At 41.3% G+C, this 14,756-nt stretch overlaps 1 protein-coding gene across 1 annotated transcript in view; it reads right to left on the bottom strand.

Moving 5' to 3' along the window:
- Positions 1–578: 578 nt before the first annotated feature.
- The window catches only part of si:rp71-46j2.7 (uncharacterized), a 102,397-nt gene continuing 88,219 nt past the window's right edge, over positions 579–14,756 (bottom strand). Inside the window, exons 18-19 of the mRNA XM_048544005.2 lie at positions 13,016–13,095; positions 579–684 (exon numbers count right to left, since the gene is read on the bottom strand). The gene's annotated coding sequence lies outside the window, so the exon portion shown is untranslated. The remainder of the gene's footprint in view (positions 685–13,015; positions 13,096–14,756) is intronic.

Here is a 14,756-nt window from a genome sequence, read left to right as displayed (position 1 = left end):
GTTTTTAACCAAAACTCTTACGTTCGCCCAGTTTGCAAAATAAAACACGAGAGCGAGAGATGCTAGTGATCCGGTTCATTGCTTTAAACACTTTCAGGGTTTGGGCACAAACCACCCTACGTGTAACATTGAAAATCTGCGCGAACTTGTTCCTTTTGTAGGCTCCAGACGGCCCCTCCCCTTAAAACAGGCCGCAAAGACCAACAAAGGTCCACTTTTTTCAATTGAATACGAAATAGTGGGGTAGGAAATGAATAAAAGCAAAGTATTGTGCACACCTTCATGTGGAGACCTGAAATAAAAGTGCTGGAGAAACTCAGCAGATCTGGGAAGCACCAGTAGAGGCATAAAAAATACTGGGCGGTTAGTATGAAAAGGGTTGGGTAAAGCGATGGCTTTTATGTTGTAACTGGAGCAGATAGTGAAGGTGACCCACCGTAAAAGGCAAAGGAGTATTTCCTCTCCTGCTAACCCCCTCAATCCCGAGGAAGGGTTTTGGCCCAAAACGTAGACTTTCTTGCTCCTCAGATGCTGTCTGACCTGCTGTGCTTGTCCAGCTCCACGTTTATTGACTGTAGCTTCCAGCATTTGCTGTCTCCATTTCTGTCCTAGGCCTGGTTCAACTGAAGTCCAATGCCAGCTGGAGGAACAGTGTTTCATTTTCAACAATAGATGCTTTACAGCCTGTAGATTAAGATTTATTTAATATTGTCACTTGCACCTCGGTATGCATTCTGACACCATCTTGGATTACAGAATAAATTGCTGAATAAGTTTATAAATTGTAAATATTGAATAAATTGGTATTATATTGATACTACTGAACAACATTGAGTTGAATAACTCCAGACAATGAATTCTGTCCTCCATTTTGATGGCACCTCTTCACCTTTCCACCGAAGTCTTATTTGCATGGGTTTGCTCTCGGTAGAGCTAACCTATTTTCTGCTATTAACACCTATCCTTAATACCTACTAGTCATCTAAATTTCCCCTGCTCTGGGCACCTTCACCATCTGTTCCACTTGGTTCCGCAGTTTCAAAAACAGTTCATACTAGACTTGCAACATTAATTCAGTTTCTCTCTCTTTCTATTGATTCTGCCAGATTTGCTGAGTTTTTCCAGCACTTTTTTCCATTTCAGAAAATAAACACAACTGGTTAATTAGCATCTGGATCATGCTGAGATATGAGAGTGCTAGCAGTGTTTAACCTTTACTAAAAAGTGAATATGCAGTTCATTACCTTATGACTAAATTGATATTTTTAAGTTAAATAATTAACTAACTTATTCTTAAAATAACAGGTGTTAGTTTCAGTCTCCCCAGACAGACCAAATTTAGACCCCAACTATCCTGTTGTGTGAAGGTAGGGGAGTCAATTAGCTGGATGGCCAGTTTGTGGTACAAAATAGTGATAAAAGCTTGAATTCAGTTCCTACACTGGTTGCAGTTACCATGAAGGTCTCAACATCTCCCCTCACCTGAGGTGTGGTGACCTTCAGGTTAAATCTCTCTAATGAAAGAGAGGGGCTCTATGGTCTAGAAAGACTATGCCAATTTTAACTTCTGTATGAAAGAAACAATTATTTTTCCTCCTAAAGGAATTGCATTAATCAATGCATTGTATAGGGGGATCATGATAAATAGTTCCTCAAGATTCACTATGTTTGTAAGCGATTCCTCTATTAGATAAAGTTTACAATAGAGAAATTAGAAGCATTAAGAGGAGTATGGTAGGTACCATACAGTTATCTTACAACTCAAATCCAAATGCTTGCCTCAATCTGATGCAAAATAAAATGCTACAGCTGAGTAATTTAAATTCAATTAAGTAAATCTGAAACTAAAAGTTTTAGTCAGCAGCGATATCCCTGATCAAAATTGCATTGGAATGGTCACGTCCAGAGGTGACAAAAGCATTGATAAATAGTAGATGAACTGAAGCAAGTAATGTTACTAAGAAGAAATCTTAGCCACGATGCAGAAGTTGGAATTTATCTTAGAGTCAAGTACGACGCCAAGAGTTTGGTTCAGCATCAGACAGTTGCCAGGGACAGAGACAGGGCTAGTAGATGGGTAATGCAGTTTGTTCTAAAACACAGTCATGTTGGATTTGAAACATTAACCCTGTTACTCTCTCCACAGATGATTCCTGCTGAGTTTCTCCAGCACTAATTTTGTTTCATATCGTCCTGAATTTTTTTTTTATATAATGACTTCAGTGTTCTTAATATTTGATTGTAGGAAATTTCTGCTCATCAAGTACAAGATGTCAAAAAAAAGTTTGTCAATTTAGCAACAATGGAGGATTTAAAGAAAACAGATTTGATTTACTCCAATGTGATATCAACATGAGCTGAGAACACTTGGAAGCAGAAAGAATGTGAGCCCTACGAAAATTCTAACTAGAATAGCCTTTATTGTCACATGTACTTGAATGGGCGCAGTGAAAAATACGTAATGTCACCTCTTTGGTGCCATCTTAGGTACAGGTAAGCGTTTGTTACAATATTGAAAGGGTAAAAGAAATAGTCTAACATAGGAATACAAAGTTTGAAAAAGTACTTAAATTACTCAAAGTTTAGAATAAGAATAAAAGTATCTTTAAAAAGTACACAAATTATAGTCTTTTTCACTGAGTTCTTGCCTGCTGGGCTTCAGAACACAAGGCCTCACTGCATCCTGCTCCAGGCCAGCCTGGGCCTGCGACTTGCCTCTGGGACTTGGCTCCCAGGTTGGCCTGGGCTCGGTCTGCTCCTGCTCCCACCGCGACTTGTCTCCAGGGCATGGTCTGCTTTGGGCTCCGGCCATGACTTGCTTCCGGGATTCACATCCCACACAGCATGGTCTCGGACTCGCCTCCATTCTCCTTTCTCTCTGGGTGGGGTAGTTTAAGAAGTTAAAAGTTGGCTGGAGAGCCGGGGGGGGGGGGGGGGCGGGGGTGGTGGAAGACTCCAAAAATGAGGAAGAGAAAGGAAAAAGAACTTGCGAGCAGAGGAGCTCCAGCTGGAGCATCCTACTCTGCTGCCATCTTTATTCATTGTATTCTTTATTCCATATTGTACTTCTGAAGACGTGTGCTCCTGAACTACCTGAGTAATAGCCTGGCTGTTCCACTACAGCCATTCAGCCCTTCAAACCTGCTCCATTATTCTATGAAGATGGCTGATCATCCTATTCCACACCCTGTTTTCACTTTCTCCCCTTACCCTTTGATTCCTTTAGCTCTACATCAAACTCCTTCTCAAATCCATTCAATGTTTTGGTCTCAACTGCTTTCTGTGGCAGACAATTCTGCAGGTTCAGCACTCTCCCGATGAATAAATTTTTTTTCTCATCTCACTCCTAAATGGCCTAGCACGTATTCTGAATCATGGCCTCCACGGTCACTGGGAACATCCATCCTGTATTCACTCTGTCTAGCCATATTAGAATCTTGTAGGTTTCTATGAGATTCTCCCCTCATTCCCCTATATTCACTGGACTTTAGTGCTAACTCATCCAGTATAACTTCATATGTCTGTCCTGCCATCTCAGCAATCAGTTTGCTACCACCATATTACACTCCTGAAGTCTTGTGCTCCTGAACTAACCGAGAGTAGCCCAGCCCACTGCAGTGACAACACTGGAATTATCGGACAAAATGGAAAATTCCTCAGGTACCTATTGTCCACAAGAAATAGGAAGATTTCAAACCAATTAACTTGTCACGCCATCAGCCTACTCTTAATCATCAGCAAAATGACAAAGTGTTGTTCACAATATTATATAGCAAAATTTACTCAGCAACAACTTGATCATTGAGGTTGAGCAAAGATTCCACCAGAAACATCCAGTTTTAGATTAAACTACAGCTTTAATCCAACACCAAAGATCCTCAGACAGCACCTTCCAAACCCACTACCACTTCAAACTAGAAGGACAAAAGCATGGGAATACTACCATCTTCGAGTTCCCCTCAAACTAATCACCAAGCTCTCTTGGAAATATATTGCCATTCCTTCTCTGTTGATAGGTCAAAATTCTGGAATTCCCTCAAAGGCATTGTGGATCAACTGACAGCACATGGACTGCTGCAGTTCAAGAAGACAACTCACCACTACCTTCTCAAGGACAACTAGGGATGGGGAAGAAATTTCAGCAAATTCCTTTGATAACAGAAGTTAATTTACTATTATCAAATTTGCAGATTATACAAAATAGATCTGGAAGCAAGTGGTCAGGGTGGCATGGACAGTCAACAGAAAGTTCTAGATAAGTTTGGAGCATACATTACAAAAGCAAGGTTAAACCTGTTGAACCTGTATAAGACACTGGTTAGACCTCAGCTGGAGTATTGTGTACAGTTCTGGGTGCCACATTAAGGGAAGGTTGTGAATGCACTGGAGAAAGTGTTCATTCCCATGAACTGGTTGTGCAAGAATAGCCTTGTTTAAACTATACAAGGCACTAGTCAGACCACACCTAGAATAGTGACCAGTTTTGGTCCCCTTATCCAAGAGAAGATATGTTGGTTGATCCCAAGTATAAATGAGTCTTCTTATGAGAAGAGGTTGAGTGGGCTGGGTCTGTACTCATTGGAATTTAGAAGAAAGAGAGGTGAACTTATTGAACCATAAAGGATTTTTTAACGGGATCGAGATTTGGAGAGATTAATTCTTCTTGTGTGAAGAGTCTAGAACCAGAGGGTATAATCTCAAAGCAAGGAATCACCTATTTAAGACAAAGATAAAGAAGAATTTATTCTCTCAGAGGGTAGTGGATCTGTAGAATTCTTTCCATTTAGAGCTGTTGGTGCCAGTTCATTTAGAATAGTCAACACTAAAATAGGCTGATTTCCTCACTGATCAAAAATCAAGGGTTATGGGGAAAAGACAGAAAAGCAGAGCTGAGGACTATGAAATTAGCCATGATCTCTCAGAATAGCAAAGCAGATTTGATGGGATGAATGGCCAACATCTGTTAGCATGACTTATGGTCTTAATGTCTCAGGTGTTCCAGGCCCAACCATCTTAAGATACTTCATTAATTGCCATCATTAGATCAGAGTGGGGACATTCACTGATGTTTGCACAGTGTTCGGCACCTTTTGTGACTTCTCAGCTGTCGACCTAGCCCAAGCCTACATGCAACAAACCTGGACAACATGCATGCTTACATCGACAAGTAGTGGGAAGTAACATTCATGGGAATGAAGACAAAGTACAGTATGGAGATTTGGCTAAAACTATACAAGGGCACTTGTCAAATCATAGTTGAAAGACTGTGAACAGTTTTTGGCCATTTATCTATGGAAAGACATGCTAACATTGGAGGCATCCCAGAGATGGTTCACTAGGCTGATGTGAGGTATTGTGAAACCATTTTATTAGAAAAGGTAAATAAGAGATATAATGGACCCGACAGGGTAGGTGTGGCGAGATTGTTTCCCCTTGTGTCTAGGGCCAAAGAGCATCATCTCAGAATAATGGGTCACACATTTAAAGAATGAATGACTTATTTATTGTCACTGGCATTTTACGGTGAATAATTGCTACAATCCAGCATCATTTTGAATAGTTTATAAACGAAAAGGATAAAAGATATAACTGAAAGGGAGTCCTGAGCTGTCTCACCAACAATACCTTTGCCATATTTAAGTCAGAGACAGGGAGGAATTCTTTTCTCAGCATGAATCTGTGGAATTCTTCATTGTACAAGAGTATCCAAGCTGGGTAATTTAATATTTACAAGGCTGAGATAGACAGAGTTTTACTCAGAGAGAAAGTCGAGAGGTATGGGGAAAAAGGCCAAAAAATTGGTGTTGAGGATTCAGATCAGCCATGGTCTCAATGAATGGCAGAGCAGGCTTGATGCTCTGATGTCTAATGGTCTTACATCACACAAGTGCCAGCCAGTGATCATCCCCAATGACGGAACATTTAACCACCTCCCATTGATGCTCAATGACATTATAGCAATCAAATCTCCTATCATCAATATCCTAGTGGTTACAATTGACCAGAAACCTAACTGAGTCAGCCACAAAAATACTGTGGTTACAACAGCAGGTGATATGTTGGCACTCAGTTACATTTCAACTCTCATTGCACTTAGGTGACTGATGCCAAATCCAGTAGCAAAAATTTTCCTTCCTGTAAATTGATAACTAGATCATAATGACTTGTAATGTATTTTCTACCTCATATAGAATATCTGTAATACATTTCACATTTTGTATTTGTCCGATATGGGTTCATCATGAATTAATTGCTCTTGAACACTTTCGCCTCCATTTCACAACCTGTGATTTGGGCTCCATTCCATGTGCTTTACAGCCCAGGGATCTATTTGTGATGCCTACTCTTGTGCCAATCTGGCAGATGGTCTGTGCAGCAATAACCCAAATCCCTTCCCTGTGCTGTATCCTGCAGGCGATCACCTCTCAGTTTACAGTTCCAATGATTAATGTTCTTAAGTCACATTTTTTTTGGATGGTTATTTAATTTTAGTTGCCATTTCTTAAGCTAATTTCACCAATCTGCTTATGTCCATTTGCCCTGATCTCCTTCTCTTCAATGTGGATACAATCAGCAATATTGTGTCTATCTTCAATTCCCAGTTTTTCATGTAAGTGGTAAACAGCAATGGTCCCACCACTGATCCCTGCTATTCACTTTGCATTATTTTGATGAGAGTCCTTGAAAAGCAATACTTTATTTCTTTGGGCACAGCCAGTTTCCAATTCGTTCCAGATTTCTTTGTTTCACAGACAAAGATTCTATCTGATTCTACGCGAGAGAGAGCGAGAGCACCAGGAGGCTGCCGGGAAGGTAAGTTTTTCCCACTTTAAAAAGCTTACCTCAAGTGGGAGCGGCCTTCATTTATTTGGGCAGATTTCTGGGACATTGGAACTGGTTCTGGGGAAGGTGGGACTATTACAAATTGGATGGTCTACACCTGGGCCGAACTGGAACCAATGTCCTGTGGCGGAGGGTTTAAACTAATGTGGCAGGGGGATGGGAACCAAATATTGGACAGAAAGTAGGTAGTAACTAAAGCCTGTAGGGAACTAGATAATGGAATCAGTGTGACTAAAGGGAATAGTAGTCGGGGAGCAGATGATGAACACAAAGGGACAAGTGGTCTGAGGTGCATTTGTTTTGATGCGAGAAGTGTAGTAAGTAAGGCAGATGAGCTTAGGGCTTGCATCAGCACCTGGGAGTATGATTTATTTCTATTACTGAGACTTGGTTGAGTGAAGGGCAAGATTGGCAACTAGTTGTCCCAGGATATCAATGCTTCAGGCGGGATAGAGAGGGAGGTAAAAGGGGTGGAGGAGTTGCAGTAATGGTCAAAGACGATATCACAGCCGCACTGAAGGAGGGCCCAATGGAGGACTCAAGCAGTGAGGCAATATGGGTAGAACTCAGAAATAGGAAGGATGCTGTAACAATGTTGGGGCTGTACTACAGGCCCCAACAGCAAACGTGAGATAGAGGTACAAATATGTAAACAGATTATGGAAAGGTGTAGGAGCAAAGGTGATAGGAGATTTTAACTTTCCCAGCATTGACTGGGATTCACTTAGTGTTAGGGGTCAAGATGGAACAGAATTCATGAGGAGCGTCCAGGAGGGTTTTCTAGAGCAGTATGTATGTAGTCCAAGTCGGGAAAGGGCCATACCGGACTTGGTGTTGGGGAATGAGCCCGGCCAAGTGGTTGATATTACAGTAGGGGACTACTTTGGAAATAGTGACCACAATTCCGTAAGTTTTACAATACTCATGGACAAGGATGAGAGTGGTCCTAAAGGAAGAGTTCTAAACTGGGGGAAGGCCAACTATACCAAAATTTGGCAGGACCTGGGGAATGTAGATTGGGAAAAACTGTTTGAAGGTAAATCCACATTTGATATGTGGGAGGCTTTTAAAGAGAGGTAGATTAGCGTGCAGGAGACACATGTTCCTGTGAAAATGAGGGATAGAAATGGCAAGATTAGGGAATCATGGATGACAGGTGAAATTGTGAAACTAGCTAAGAGGAAAAAGGAAGCATACATAAGGTCTAGGCGACTGAAGACAGATGAAGCTTTGGAAGAATATCAGGAATTTAGGGCAAATCTGAAACGAGGAATTAAGAGGACTTGAGGATGCTTTGGAGAGGGTGCAGAGGAGGTTCACCAGGATGTTGCCTGGTATGGAGGGTGCTAACTATGAAGAAAGGTTGAGTAGCTTAGGATTATTTTCATTAGAAAGACGGAGATTGAGGGGGGACCTGATTGAGGTCTACAAAATCATGAGGGATATAGACAGGGTGGATAACAAGAAGCTTTTTTCCCAGAGTGGGGGACTTAATTACTAGGTGTCATGAGTTCAGAGTGAGAGGAGGAAAGTTTAAGAGAGATATGCGTGGAAAGTTCTTTACGCAGAGGGTGGTGGGTGCCTGGAACGCGTTGCCAGCGGAGGTGGTAGACGCAGACACAATAGTGTCTTTTAAGATGTATCTGGACAGGTACATGGATGGGCAGGGAGCAAAGGGATACAGACTCTAAGAAAATAGATGATAGGCTTAGACTGAGGATCTCGATCGGCGCAGGCTTGGAGGGCTGAAGGGCCTGTTCCTGTGCTGTAATTTTCTTTGTTCTTTGTTCTGATTCTGTACAAAAAACAACGGGGAGATATTTACTATTTCTGATTTATTGTTTCATGGAATATGGGATCCCAGGCAAGGTCAGCATTTGTTGGCCATTCCTAATTGCCCTTGAATTGAATGTTTACTAGGCCATTTCAGGGGGAAGTTAAGAGTCAGCCGCATTGCTGTGCATTTGGTGTTACATGTAGGCCGGACCAAGTAAGGATGGCAAAATTTCCTTCCATAAAAGGAAACCAGTGAACCACGAGGGTTGTGACAACATTTGATAATAGGTGTCATGGTCACTATTTCTTAGAGTAGCTTTATATTCCAGATTTTATTATTTGCAGGTGATCACTGCCCTGCTAATGTATCCCTATAAACATCTTCTAAAGAATCTTTAATCTCATGAATATCCATCATGAAAGATGGCTGTTCTGATGAAACAAACTTTCACCTTGTAGTATCAGAGATAATGGGAACTGCAGATGCTGGAGATTCCAAGATGATAAAATGCGAGGCTGGATGAACACAGCAGGCCGAGCAGCATCTCAGGAGCACAAAAGCTGACGTTTCGGGCCTAGACCCTTCATCAGAGAGGGGGATGGGGGGAGGGAACTGGAATAAATAGGGAGAGAGGGGGAGGCGGACCGAAGATGGAGAGTAAAGAAGATAGGTGGAGCAGTTTCAAGGCCGAAGAGATTGCACGAGAGTTGCAATGGGAGAGAGATTCCCTGAGGTTGGTCCGGAGGGAGGAGGGTAACTTCTTCAGGTTAGGCATCCCTGGAAGAGGCTTCGCAGTGAGGTTAAAATAGTATCAGAGATAATGGGAACTGCAGATGCTGGAGATTCCAAGATGATAAAATGCGAGGCTGGATGAACACAGCAGGCCGAGCAGCATCTCAGGAGCACAAAAGCTGACGTTTCGGGCCTAGACCCTTCATCAGAGAGGGGGATGGGGGGAGGGAACTGGAATAAATAGGGAGAGAGGGGGAGGCGGACCGAAGATAGAGAGTAAAGAAGATAGGTGGAGCAGTTTCAAGGCCGAAGAGATTGCACGAGAGTTGCAATGGGAGAGAGATTCCCTGAGGTTGGTCCGGAGGGAGGAGGGTAACTTCTTCAGGTTAGGCATCCCTGGAAGAGGCTTCGCAGTGAGGTTAAAATAGTATCAGAGATAATGGGAACTGCAGATGCTGGAGATTCCAAGATGATAAAATGCGAGGCTGGATGAACACAGCAGGCCGAGCAGCATCTCAGGAGCACAAAAGCTGACGTTTCGGGCCTAGACCCTTCATCAGAGAGGGGGATGGGGGGAGGGAACTGGAATAAATAGGGAGAGAGGGGGAGGCGGACCGAAGATGGAGAGTAAAGAAGATAGGTGGAGCAGTTTCAAGGCCGAAGAGATTGCACGAGAGTTGCAATGGGAGAGAGATTCCCTGAGGTTGGTCCGGAGGGAGGAGGGTAACTTCTTCAGGTTAGGCATCCCTGGAAGAGGCTTCGCAGTGAGGTTAAAATAGTATCAGAGATAATGGGAACTGCAGATGCTGGAGATTCCAAGATGATAAAATGCGAGGCTGGATGAACACAGCAGGCCGAGCAGCATCTCAGGAGCACAAAAGCTGACGTTTCGGGCCTGGACCCTTCATCAGAGAGGGGGATGGGGGGAGGGAACTGGAATAAATAGGGAGAGAGGGGGAGGCGGTCCGAAGATGGAGAGTAAAGAAGATAGGTGGAGCAGTTTCAAGGCCGAAGAGATTGCACGAGAGTTGCAATGGGAGAGAGATTCCCTGAGGTTGGTCCGGAGGGAGGAGGGTAACTTCTTCAGGTTAGGCATCCCTGGAAGAGGCTTCGCAGTGAGGTTAAAATAGTATCAGAGATAATGGGAACTGCAGATGCTGGAGATTCCAAGATGATAAAATGCGAGGCTGGATGAAGTATTCCTGGATTTCTGTACTAGAAAATTTATTTTTGATTTTAAGAGGATTTTTTTTTGCAGTATCCTCAATGTTCAGAAGTAATCATTTCTTCTTTGGGACCATGTCCTGAATCTTTGGACATTGATTTGGTTTCCCATGGAGTTAAATGCAGACAATCTTCATTTTGTTCAAGCAAAGCTTTACTCTCAACATCCTGATAGATCTGTTTTGAAGTGTATAAGCACGTAGCTTCAACTTTTTGAACAGATTATTTTGACAAGGTAAACTTCACAACTTTAACAACTTAATGGATTGAAAGAATCAGCAATACCCTTTCTGCAATAAGCGGTTTCTCAAGATGATAGGGTCAAGGAGGAACTGTTATAAAGAAATTCAAAGCAATATGTTAACTTACTGTCCCTGTGAAGAAACAACATAAACAAGCGGTTTACTGGAGGGGCTTAATAACCTGCAGTCTCATGACTAATGGACAATACTTCTGCAGGCACTCTTAAATGTCCTGAAGTAAAGGGGTTAATTGCAGGAAAAGCCTATTGAATCATCAGAACAACACACTAAAAATTTAAAGAGAGAAAATTGGATAAGAATCACAATTCGTTTGCAGGACTTCGAAGAACAACTGTACACAAGAATTGAACACTGGACACTTCAAGAGACAGACACAGTTGGTTAGAATTCTGGTCAGATTCCAACATTTAATTGAGTAATAGCCTGGTTGGGTTGTGAAGCTCAACTTGCTTCAGGGGTCTAATTTTGGCTGTTACACGCAATAAAATTTAATTCATTGTTTCAGTATTCGATGTCTATGAGATTTCTTAGTAAGTAGCCAAATTAAAGGTAACTTGAGGTGATTTCCCTACAACCATATACATTTATTGGTGGAGTACAGGAGTTGGGAGATCGTGTGGCGGCTCCACAAGACACTGGTTCGACCACTTTTGGAGTATTACGTGCAATTCTGGTATGCCTCCTATCGGAAGGATATTGTGAAACTAGAAAGAGTTCAGAAAAGATTTACAAGGATGTTGCCAGGCGTGGAGGGTTTGAGCTACAGGGAGAGGCTGACTAGGCTGGGGCTATATTTCCCTGGAGTGCCGGAGGCTGAGGGGTGACCTTGTAGAAGTTTATAAAATCATGAAGGCCATGGATAGAGTAAGCAGGCAAGGTCTTTTCCTGGGGTTGGAGTGTCCAAACCTAGAAGACATAGGTTTAAGGTGAGAGGGGAAAGATATAAAAAGGACTTAAGGAGCAACTTTTTCATGCAGAGGGTGGTGCGTGTACTGAATGAACTGCCAGAGGAAATGGAGGAGGCTGGTACAATTACAACATTTAAAAGGTATTTAGATGGGTGTATAAGTAGAAAGGTTTAGATGGATATAGGTCAAATGCTGGAAAATGGGACTAAATTTATAGAGGATATCCAGGCGACATGGACAAGTTGGATCGAAGGGTCTGTTTCTGAGCTGTGTATCTCTTATGACTCTTATCTTCATTCACCTTGTCTTTCTCAGTGAACTAAACATCGTCAAGTCCTCAGTCACATTATTAGATTGTTCAACACTATTTTTGCCACACTATACCAGCATTGATATTGTGTTTTTCAGTGAGGATAGGAATAGAAAATTTCATCAGTTCCATAAAATCTAAAACTTCCTTCCTGTTTAGAGAATGATGCATTTCTCATTCATCAATGCTGGTGATCGCAATAGAATCTTTCAGACTGGGCTCTATGATGAGTTGAGAAAGGCCAATGAAATGTTCTATCAGTTGTCTCTTGACCACTCAGTTGACAGTGTTTCTGAACTAGTTGAGCTCCTTGCACTACCAAAAGGATTTGTGACCAATCCACACCTACAACCTCAAAAGTGAAGGTGTATTGATTATGAACCAAATGTATATTTTCAACTTTCTATACACTGTTCGTACCCTAGTGTTACTTGGTGCACACCTTCAATTTTGGGAGTTGCTCCATCTGGACTATGTAATCGCTGAGAGTTTGAAGCTAAATGTTGTAGGATGTAACATCTCTTTATTCAGCCATGCTATTTTATATAACAGAATAGTGACACTCATTCCTGCATTAAACTTAACAAGATATTCATGGACAAATATGTATGAATTTTGATTCAATTAAGCTAACTTTATTTGAAACACTAAATTCACCTAAAAATTCTTAGGGTATCTTTTCTAATGGGTTTTGACTTATTTTAGCTTCTTTGGATGTTGATCTTTTCTAGCTGAATGTGGTCTGTCCACATTAACCTCTGAAGGGTAAGCATTTGGATTTTTGCTGCTTCAAAATCATGTTCTACTTTGACACTTCTTGTAGAAGTGACCTACAGTCTTACAGATAGAACAATTGTTCACCATGGTTGGGCATTGCCTTTATCTATAAGGCTTTGTTGTTCCACAGTGTTTACATTGACTCTGTTTGACTTACTGCCTATGTTAGTATGTCACATACCTCCTTAGAGTGTTGGTCATGTGTCAGGATCGTTCTCAGAATTTTTCTGGTTTCTGCTTCTGGCTGATTTGAACAGCTTTCTTTAAAATTTAAAACAAGAAATCGGACAGTCATTAATGATTCAACAGCAATTCTGTATCTTTTGAACTCTGACTTGAAAAGCCCATAGTCACGGTTTTCCAATGCCTGTGGAGCTTACTAAATTATATACAGATGCCTTTGGAAATTGAACTCTTCTGTTAAATATTGCCATTTTAAGATTGAAATAAGAATGAAAAGATTTTATTGTTTCGTCAAAGGTTTCCCTATCTTCTTTGATATTTGTGACTTATAACATCATCTACTTTAGGATCCATTGAATATAATAAAGTATTCACTTCTTCAGCTGGAGACTTGGTGTTTAATTTGAAGTAATTATATATCTTAAATGATTTTCTGTAAATTGTCCAATCCTGTATTCTTTTTGGCCTCTGATATTAAATCCTTTTAGAACTATCATTTTCCCTCCCATTTCTTCTAAATGTGTTTACTTCTTCTTATTTAATTAAAGCTTTAAATCAGTAGTATCTCAATGCTGTTTTTATCTGCATGCTGGTAACCGTACATTCGATACTGTTTAAATGTTGTCTTAAAAACTTCTTCAAACGTTTAAGCTCTATTTTCAGACTCTAAACTCAGTTACACAGCAATACCATATGATATTCTTCCAAAATAAAAGCTTCAAATTCCATTAGGTAGTAATACTGTATTTTGTTACATCTTTTGAAGTTACAAATTCTGCCTCATAACAAGAGAGTATCTTTGGACTGCCGTTTAGGCTTTTCCCATCCATTTAACTGGATAAAACTGTGGGTCATGCTTCTAGAAGTTTTTTCATCTTCAAGACAGTGGCTTCCTGGTTCTTTCTAGATAAGATGGTTGTTTTCCCACCTCTCATGGAGCAAACACAAAGCACATCCCCCTGACAATTTTTAAAACTAAACTTTTATGGCAGTGATTTTAATAACCCTTCTTGCTGAAAGCACTGTTTAAATTACAAACATCACAACCTTGTAAAATGCTTTCAATTCTTTTTCTGTTAGACACTTCCTTCAAATCTTTTTATAAATTTGACCTTTATCCCCTTAAATAAGGGTGTACTTTTCCTATATTGTGGCCTCATTATAAATTAACTTTTTGGCCCTTCCTCTATCTGCTGTAGCTGGGCCTCATCATGCGTATTCAAGATGGCAGCAGTACTTGTTTGGAGGGTAAGCATTTCCTTTCATGTCCCTCCGTCCCATCCTAATCTTTACTCTAAAGTTTGTCTCCCATTGCCCTCAGGGATCTCTAACTTTTCTCACAGTTGCTCCCCCAGGTTTCCCCTTCTCCAAGGTCTCTGTCTCTTTTCAGTGTGGCTAGCTTTTGCTCTTTTTCTAGCTCACACTGTTTTCGCTGTGCCTACCAACTCTGAGCAAAAGGTTTTCATCTAGAGTGCTGCCTTAGGGCTATTACTGCTCCAATGACTATTGCTGACTGTTGGTTTTCACATTTTGGCTTCTGACTCACTGACAATCTTCTGTCGCTGAAAACGTTCTTAACACAACTGGAAAATCAATTTCTTCTGGGTTGAATAGACTCCCTCTATCATTATCATCTTAGGTACATCAGCGACGGTGTGCACTGCTGAACACTGTGGTACCCAGAGACCAATGTAACAATCACTGGCAGCTAGTGGTTGGGGAGTTTTTCTGCCACCAAC

The sequence above is a fragment of the Stegostoma tigrinum genome, chromosome 15 (assembly GCF_030684315.1).
Source record: "Stegostoma tigrinum isolate sSteTig4 chromosome 15, sSteTig4.hap1, whole genome shotgun sequence".
In the NCBI taxonomy this organism is placed as follows: domain Eukaryota; kingdom Metazoa; phylum Chordata; class Chondrichthyes; order Orectolobiformes; family Stegostomatidae; genus Stegostoma; species Stegostoma tigrinum.
This window is presented reverse-complemented; position numbering and strand designations above follow the sequence as displayed.